This window comes from Rattus norvegicus, chromosome 16 (assembly GCF_036323735.1).
Source record: "Rattus norvegicus strain BN/NHsdMcwi chromosome 16, GRCr8, whole genome shotgun sequence".
In the NCBI taxonomy this organism is placed as follows: Eukaryota; Metazoa; Chordata; class Mammalia; order Rodentia; family Muridae; genus Rattus; species Rattus norvegicus.
In genome coordinates this window covers 13,734,326-13,744,393 of record NC_086034.1, presented here as the reverse complement: position 1 = coordinate 13,744,393, position 10,068 = coordinate 13,734,326, and positions in this window count along the sequence as shown.

Below are 10,068 nucleotides of genomic sequence, written 5' to 3'. Positions count from 1 at the left end.
TGTTGGCTAAGAAATCCTGAAGATTCATCATGCCATCCTTCACATGGCATGAGTGAACATGTATTACAATTGCTTATTGGCCAACTTAACTCATAAAAAGACAGTTGTCTTTCACATGCTAAACAAGGAGCAAAAATTCTTAACTGATCTGTGCACCTTGCACAATTCATATAAATACCTTTATTGTATTAGAAATTTGGTTGTAAGATTTCTACATTGCAAGATACAGCTCTAACAAGATTCATCCTCCAGGATGCTGAGAAGATTGACTGTTGCAACTCATTAAATGACTGCCTCACCTGAAACTGTTTTCAGAGATTTACTCCCAGAACAGCTTCAGGAATAATTGCTGATTCCTAATAAACTTGGTTCATCCAGTCTATCAGACTGATTCTGTCAGAATTCAGTCAGGCCCTGAACTTTCTAAACATACGTAGACTGGACAACAAATGCTAAATCTAGCTTTATTAAGCATAACCAATTTTTCCAAATTCCTACCCTTCCTCACCCCTTTAAAATAATTCATTGCTCCAATTCCTCAGGAAGCAGCTATGGAGAGCAGTCATGCCAAATCCTACGTTTCAAGTATCTGGTTATAGATAATTTATAAACTATAGATAGTTTGTATTTTAAGGGATAATTTGGAAATAGGAATAATTTTGGACAGGAGAAAACTAGAGAACTTAGACTTGGAAATTTCTATCTTTCCTTTTCTCTTCTTTATCCTTTCTTTTTTAAGTAAAGGGAAAGGGGTTGAAAGAAAGAAAAGGGGGGAGAGTAATATTGCTAAAAATTAGGTATATGGGAATGGATTACTAAATTTACTCTTAAACATTTTATTGCCATAACCTTAAATCGGTAGAAATCTTTATATTTGATGCAAAATTAAAGTTATAATTTCTTTTTTGCTTTTATTGGATACTTTTTTATTTAGCTTTCAAATGGTATTCCCTTTCCTGATTCCCCTGACATAAGTCCCCTATCCCAACACCCTCCCCCCTTCTTCTATAAGGGAATTCCCCTCCTCCTCAAACCCCCTTCAGCACTCCCAACATTCCTCTACACTGGGGGGTCCAGTCTTGGCAGGCCAAGGGCTTTTCTTTCCATTGGTGCCCAAAAAGGCCATCCTCTGCTACATATGCAGCTGGAGCTATGGGTCAGTCCAAGTATAGTCTTTGGGTTGTGGCTTAGTCCCTGGGAGCACTGGATGGTTGGCATTTTTGTTCTTTTGAGGATGCAAACACCTTCAGCTCTTTCAGTCCTTTCTCTAATTCCAAGAGGAATCCCATTCACAGTTCAGTAGTTTGCTGCTAGCATTTGCCTCTGTATTTGACATGCTCTGGCTGTGTTTCTCAGGAGACAGCTATATCCGGCTCCTGTCAGCATGCACTTCTTAGCTTCATCAATCTTATCTAGATTTGCTAGTTGTATAAATATGGGCTGTATACCCAAGTGGGGCAGGCTCTGAATGGCTGTTCCTTCAGTCTCTGCTTGAAACTTGGTCTCCATATCCCCTCCTATGAATACTTTTGTTCACCCTTTTAAGAAGGAGTAAAGCATCCCCATTTTGTTCGTCATGGTAATTTGAGCTTTTGAGATAATATCCACTTATCAGTGAGTGCATACCATGCATTTTTCTGTGATTGGGTTACCTCATTCAAGATATTTTCTAGTTCAATCCATTTGTCTATGAATTTCATGAAGTCATTGTTTTTGATTGCGGAGTAGTACTCCATTGTGTAGATGTACCACATTTTCTGTATCCATTCCTCTGTTGAAGGGCATCTGGGTTCTTTCCAGCCTCTGGCTATTATAAGTAAGGCTTCTGTGAACATAGTGGAGCATATGTTGTTGTATGTTGGAGCATCTCAGGGGTATATGCCCAGGAGAAGTATATCTGAGGAACTTCCAGACTGATTTCCAGAATGATTGTATCACTTTGTAATCCTATCAACAATGGAGGAGTGTTCCTCTTTGTCCAAATCTTTGCATTGATTGTCACCTGAGTTTTTGATCTTAGTCGTTCTAACTGGTATGAAGTGGAAGCAACTCAGGGTTGTTTTGATTTGCATTTCCCTGATGACTAAGGAAGTTGAACATTTCTTTAGGTGTTTCTCAGCCATTCAATATTCTTCAGCTGAGAATTCTTTGTTTAGCTCTGTACCCCATTTTTAATAGAGTTATTTGGCTCTCTGTAGTCTAACTTCTTGACTTCTTTGTATATATATTGGATATTAGCCCTCTATCTGAGGTAGAATTGGTACAGATTTTTTCCAAATCTTTTGGTTGCCATTTTGTTCTAATGACAGTTTCCTTTGCCTTATAGAAGCTTTACAGTTTTATGAGGTCCCATGTGTCAATTCTTGATGTTAGAGCATAAGCCATTTGTGTTTAGTTCAGGAAAATTTCCCCAGTGCTCTTGTGTATGAGGCCCTTGCCCAATTTTTCTTCTATTAGTTTGAGTGTATCTGGTTTTATATGGAGGTCCATCATCCACTTGTACTTAAGCTTGGACAATAATATGACAATAAGAATGGGTCGATTTGCATTCTCCTACAAGATGACCTCCAGTTGAACTACCACCAATTGTTGAAAATGCTATCTTTTATCCACTGGGTGTTTTTAGCTCCTTTGTAAGATCAAGTGACCATAGGTGTGTGGGTTCATTTTTGGGTCTTCAATCCTATTCCACTGATCTATCTGCCTGTCTCTGTGAATATGAGCAGAAGTAGGCAGAAGTTGAGTTCTCCCCTGAGATCTCAGGATTGTCCATATTTCTGGGAGTTCAACTCTCTTACCTACAGGGTTGGGTGCAGGGAGCTGTGGGACCAGTTTAGATAATTTCCAGGCACAGCAAGAAACCAGAAGTGTCCTGTGCCAGAGAACTTCTGCCTTTGTGTGTTCTGAGGCCATCAGGCAGTCACTTGGAGCAGAAAAGTTTATCTCAGCTCTTCTCTCAAGTATGTAGGTGCTCTGATGACTGGCTTTCAGCTCTCGGTGCAGGCAAAAACCGAAAGTGTCCTGCTTCTGACTGCACCTAAGTCCCTGTGCCCAGAGGGCACAGATGGCACTAGACAGTTTCCTCTTGGGTCAGGAATGTGGGCAGCAAGTAGATGTCTCCTCTGAGTTCTCAGAATTGTCCGCACTTCTGAGGGCCCATCTCTCTCCCCCATGTGGTCTGGATCCAGGGAGCTATTTGACCAGTTTGATTCAGCTCCAGGTGCAGGCAAAAACCAGCAGGTTCTGGCCGCTGACTGCTCTTATACTCCTGTATCCAGAGGCCACTATGCAGGTTCCTGTAGAACAAGGCATGTGAGCAGAATGGGCAGAAGTAGCAGTCTTCCCTGAGGTCTCAGATTGTCTGCACTTCTGGGAGTTCAACTCCCTTCCCCATGGGATTTGGAAAGTTATAACTTCTTATATTGGTACAGAATCTATATATTGATACAGGTTTAATGTTTTCATTGTTGTAAATCTTTGTTTATTAATACAAAATTTAAAATTAATATTATATGTATTGTACCAATATATGTATTGTACCAATACAACCCATTTAAGAATACAAACTCAGTACTTTTAATAGCTGCTATTACAAACTTTTTAGGATGATTATGTAATGCAAGTTAATAGGCAGATAGTAAAAGTCACGGTCATATTAGATTATAATTTAGTAACTTACAACAAATGTTTTAAAGTTTATTCCAATAGTGAATAGCTAAAGTTAATCAATGTTTGACTATTTAGTTATGCTCTCTCTATATATATCAACTTGAAAAGCATCAGAGATCCGCAGAATATGGCATTTAATGTCATTTCATTATTAAAGATCACTTGACTATGATACACGTATATTTCTGACAGTATCCCCATTCAACTCAAGGAAGATACTGTGTGCATTACCTCCAGGCAGAGTTGGTTCAATTGTGGCAAAGTACCTGCTGGGCAAGAATTGCCCCAATTCATCTGCAGACAAAAAATACTGTCTGAAAAAGGGCAAACAGCTGTAGGACAGTTGACTCCTCAGCTCTGCCAAGACAAGGTAAAATAGTTCTTCATAATTTTTGCTTCACTAAAGGTCTGTTAGGTGGTTCTAGCCCAGAAGGTTGAGAACAGATGCTCCAACATTATAAGAAATTAGGGGACTGTCCAAGCAATCAGCTAGCTCTACAAATTGTACAGTTTTAGTAGCTATGTCATTGTGCTTCTTATATACTTAGGTAATATTTATTTCCTTCTCAGATCTCTGACTAGTTCAATGACTAATTATACTCTCATAATCAAAGATAAATTGTTTGGTATTAAGGAAGATGATCTAAATTTGAAAGGATGGTTTTCAGATGGTATTAAAAGTTAAAAATCAAACATAATTCAGGTAAAGAATTGCAAACTCTTTAAGTTAGGATAGATGATAGAGTATTTTTATCTAAATTGCCAGATAAGATGGACTAGATGTTATAAATGTATACCATATGTTATTTTTCACGTAATTGTTATAATTATGTTCAATTGAAATCTGAGAGACAGGAGGCTTTTTAATTGGACAAAAAGGGAGAAATATAGTGGGTTTGGCCTAATGCTGTTTGTATCATGTTAACTTAGGTCCTTAAAATTATTTGCATGCAAATCCACACATCTACCTGTAAGACACTGTTAGAACCCCAGTTGGTTCTGATTGGTAAATAAAGTTGGTAGACAATGGCTGGGCAGGGCAGACAAAAGGGAGACCATTAGTATGAGAGAGAGAAAGAGAGAGAGAGAGAGAGAGAGAGAGAGAGAGAGAGAGAGAGAGAAGGGAGAAGAAAGTAGGAGACCCACCATGTCAGAAGAGGTGAAGGAGAGGAGAAACTATGCCTGAGAAGGTACAGCACAGAGTGCATAGCTGCCATGTAGGAGCTAGGAAGAGCAGCCCATGAGGACTGCCTGACTGGGTTCAGGGTAACAAAGATGGAATTCACCACCACTGAAATCTATAAAAGAATTTAATTGGTTACTACTACAGAGGCAACCAATTTCAAGTTGGCCTATTACCTCCACATGTGTATAAGGTTATACACATGCACACACACACACACACACACACACACACACACACACTCACACTAAAAGTGTAATTTTAAAATGCACCATTAATTGTTAATTGTTTCTAACACCCCAATTTGGTTAACTTTTATTTCACTAAATATTTTTTTAATTATGTAATGTATAAGCAATATTAATATGGCACAATTAGCAGATTATGGTAAAATTAATATAAAGCACATGAATAAAGAAATACTTGTGGTATTATTACTACTATATTATATATACATACACACACACACACACACATATATATATATATATATAGTCAAATATTACAGAAGCATTTTTTAATTAAAATGCAATTTGTTCCTATGGTATGCAACTTCCATGCAGAAAATCATTATAAACTCTAAACAGAATCAAAAAGCAAGAAACAGAATGCACTGAAAAGTAAAGAGAATTATACAGAATATAGCTGGGTGACCACACTGTGTGGAGAGAGGTTTTACAAATTGATTTCATTGTCACAACTTTTGGTTTGGACAACAGCATTTAACATGGCATGGGTGTGTCCTCTTTAGAGTAGGTGTGTCACTGTGGGCATGGGCTTTAAGACTGCCTGGAAGCCAGTCTTCTCTTTTTTTTTTTTTTCTTTTTATTTTATTTTATTTTATTTTATTTTTTTATTATCTTGAGTATTTCTTATATACATTTCAAGTGTTATTCCCTTTCCCGGTTTCCGGACAGACATCACCCTCCCCCCTCCCCTTCCTTGTGGGTGTTCCCCTCCCAAACCTCCCCCCATTGCCACCCTCCCCGCATAGTCTAGTTCACTGGGGGTTCAGTCTTAGCAGGACCCAGGGCTTCCCCTTCCACTGGTGCTCTTACTAGGATATTCATTGCTACCTATGGGGACAGAGTCCAGGGTCAGTCCATGTATAGTCTTTAGGTAGTGGCTTAGTCCCTGGAAGCTCTGGTTGCTTGACATTGTTCTACTTTTGGGGTCTCGAGCACCTTCAAGCTCTTCCAGTTCTTTCTCTGATTCCTTCAACGGGGGACCTATTCTCAGTTCAGTGGTTTGCTGCTGGCATTCGCCTCTGTATTTGCTGTATTCTGGCTGTGTCTCTCAGGAGCGATCTACATCCGGCTCCTGTCGGTCTGCACTCCTTTGCTTCATCCATCTTATCTAATTGGGTGGCTGTATATGTATGGGCCACCTGTGGGGCAGGCTCTGAATGGGTGTTCCTTCAGTCTCTGTTTTAATCTTTGCCTCTCCCTTCCCTGCCAAGGGTATTCTTTTTCCTCATTTAAAGAAGGAGTGAAGCATTCACATTTTGATCATCCTTCTTGAGTTTCCTTTGTTCTAGGGATCTAGGGTAATTCAAGCATTTGGGCTAATAGCCACTTATCAATGAGTGCATACCATGTATGTCTTTCTGTGAGTGGGTTAGCTCACTCAGGATGATATTTTCCAGTTCCAACCATTTGCCTACGAATTTCATAAACTCGTTGTTTTTGATAGCTGAGTAATATTCCATTGTGTAGATGTACCACATTTTCTGTATCCATTCCTCTGTTGAAGGGCATCTGGGTTCTTTCCAGTTTCTGGCTATTATAAATAAGGCTGCGATGAACATAGTGGAGCACGTGTCTCTTTTATATGTTGAGGCTTCTTTTGGGTATATGCCCAAGAGAGGTATGGCTGGATCCTCAGGCAGTTCAATGTCCAATTTTCTGAGGAACCTCCAGACTGATTTCCAGAATGGTTTTACCAGTCTGCAATCCCACCAACAATGGAGGAGTGTTCCTCTTTCTCCACATCCTCGCCAGCATCTGCTGTCACCTGAGTTTTTGATCTTAGCCATTCTCACTGGTGTGAGGTGAAATCTCAGGGTTGTTTTGATTTGCATTTCCCTTATGACTAAAGATGTTGAACATTTCTTTAGGTGTTTCTCAGCCATTCGGCATTCCTCAGCTGTGAATTCTTTGTTCAGCTCTGAACCCCATTTTTTAATAGGGTTATTTGTTTCCCTGCGGTCTAACTTCTTGAGTTCTTTGTATATTTTGGATATAAGGCCTCTATCTGTTATAGGATTGGTAAAGATCTTTTCCCAATCTGTTGGTTGTCCTTTTGTCCTAACCACAGTGTCCTTTGCCTTACAGAAGCTTTGCAATTTTATGAGATCCCATTTGTCGATTCTTGATCTTAGAGCATAAGCCATTGGTGTTTTGTTCAGGAAATTTTTTCCAGTGCCCATGTGTTCCAGATGCTTCCCTAGTTTTTCTTCTATTAGTTTGAGTGTGTCTGGTTTGATGTGGAGGTCCTTGATCCACTTGGACTTAAGCTTTGTACAGGGTGATAAGCATGGATCGATCTGCATTCTTCTACATGTTGCCCTCCAGTTGAACCAGCACCATTTGCTGAAAATGCTATCTTTTTTCCATTGGATGGTTTTGGCTCCTTTGTCAAAAATCAAGTGACCATAGGTGTGTGGGTTCATTTCTGGGTCTTCAATTCTATTCCATTGGTCTATCTGTCTGTCTCTGTACCAATACCATGCAGTTTTTATCACTATTGCTCTGTAATACTGCTTGAGTTCAGGGACAGTGATTCCCCCTGAAGTCCTCTTATTGTTGAGGATAGCTTTAGCTATCCTGGGTTTTTTTGTTATTCCAGATGAATTTGCAAATTGTTCTGTCTAACTCTTTGAAGAATTGGATTGGTATTTTGATGGGGATTGCATTGAATCTGTAGATTGCTTTTGGTAAAATGGCCATTTTTACTATATTAATCCTGCCAATCCATGAGCATGGGAGATCTTTCCATCTTCTGAGGTCTTCTTCAATTTCTTTCCTCAGTGTCTTGAAGTTCTTATTGTACAGATCTTTTACTTGCTTGGTTAAAGTCACACCGAGGTACTTTATATTATTTGGGTCTATTATGAAGGGTGTCGTTTCCCTAATTTCTTTCTCGGCTTGTTTCTCTTTTGTATAGAGGAAGGCAACTGATTTATTTGAGTTAATTTTATACCCAGCCACTTTGCTGAAGTTGTTTATCAGCTTTAGTAGTTCTCTGGTGGAACTTTTGGGATCACTTAAATATACTATCATGTCGTCTGCAAATAGTGATATTTTGACCTCTTCTTTTCCGATCTGTATCCCCTTGATCTCCTTTTGTTGTCTGATTGCTCTGGCTAGAACTTCAAGAACTATATTGAATAAGTAGGGAGAGAGTGGGCAGCCTTGTCTAGTCCCTGATTTTAGTGGGATTGCTTCAAGTTTCTCTCCATTTAGTTTAATGTTAGCAACTGGTTTGCTGTATATGGCTTTTACTATGTTTAGGTATGGGCCTTGAATACCTATTCTTTCCAGGACTTTTATCATGAAGGGGTGTTGAATTTTGTCAAATGCTTTCTCAGCATCTAATGAAATGATCATGTGGTTCTGTTCTTTCAGTTTGTTTATATGATGGATCACGTTGATGGTTTTCCTTATATTAAACCATCCCTGCATGCCTGGGATGAAGCCTACTTGATCATGGTGGATGATTGTTTTGATGTGCTCTTGAATTCGGTTTGCCAGAATTTTATTGAGTATTTTTGCGTCGATATTCATAAGGGAAATTGGTCTGAAGTTCTCTTTCTTTGTTGGGTCTTTGTGTGGTTTAGGTATAAGAGTAATTGTGGCTTCATAGAAGGAATTCGGTAGGGCTCCATCTGTTTCAATTTTGTGGAATAGTTTGGATAATATTGGTATAAGGTCTTCTATGAAGGTTTGATAGAATTCTGCACTAAACCCGTCTGGACCTGGGCTCTTTTTGGTTGGGAGACCTTTAATGACTGCTTCTATTTCCTTAGGAGTTATGGGGTTGTTTAACTGGTTTATCTGTTCCTGATTTAACTTCGATACCTGGTATCTGTCTAGGAAATTGTCCATTTCCTGAAGATTTTCAAATTTTGTTGAATATAGGTTTTTATAGTAAGATCTGATGATTTTTTGAATTTCCTCTGAATCTGTAGTTATGTCTCCCTTTTCATTTCTGATTTTGTTAATTTGGACGCACTCTCTGTGTCCTCTCGTTAGTCTGGCTAAGGGTTTATCTATCTTGTTGATTTTCTCAAAGAACCAACTTTTGGTTCTGTTGATTCTTTCTATGGTCCTTTTTGTTTCTACTTGGTTGATTTCAGCTCTGAGTTTGATTATTTCCTGCCTTCTACTCCTCCTCGGTGTATTTGCTTCTTTTTGTTCTAGAGCTTTTAGGTGTGCTGTCAAGCTGCTGACATATGCTCTTTCCTGTTTCTTTCTGCAGGCACTCAGCGCTATGAGTTTTCCTCTTAGCACAGCTTTCATTGTGTCCCATAAGTTTGGGTATGTTGTACCTTCATTTTCATTAAATTCTAAAAAGTTTTTAATTTCTTTCTTTATTTCTTCCTTGACCAGGTTATCATTGAGTAGAGCATTGTTCAATTTCCACGTATATGTGGGCATTCTTCCCTTATTGTTATTGAAGACCAGTTTTAGGCCGTGGTGGTCCGATAGCACGCATGGGATTATTTCTATCTTTCTGTACCTGTTGAGTCCCGTTTTTTGACCAATTATATGGTCAATTTTGGAGAAAGTACCATGAGGAGCTGAGAAGAAGGTATATCCTTTTGCTTTAGGATAGAATGTTCTATAAATATCCGTTAAGTCCATTTGGCTCATGACTTCTCTTAGTCTGTCTACATCTCTGTTTAATTTCTGTTTCCATGATCTGTCCATTGATGAGAGTGGGGTGTTGAAATCTCCCACTATTATTGTGTGAGGTGCAATGTGTGTTTTGAGCTTTAGTAAGGTTTCTTTTACATATGTAGGTGCCCTTGTATTTGTGGCATAGATATTTAGGATTGAGAGTTCATCTTGGTGGATTTTTCCTTTGATGAATATGAAGTGTCCTTCCTTATCTTTTTTGATGACTTTTAGTTGAAAATTGATTTTATTTGATATTAGAATGGCTACTCCAGCTTGCTTCTTCTGACCATTTGCTTGGAAAATTGTTTTCCAGCC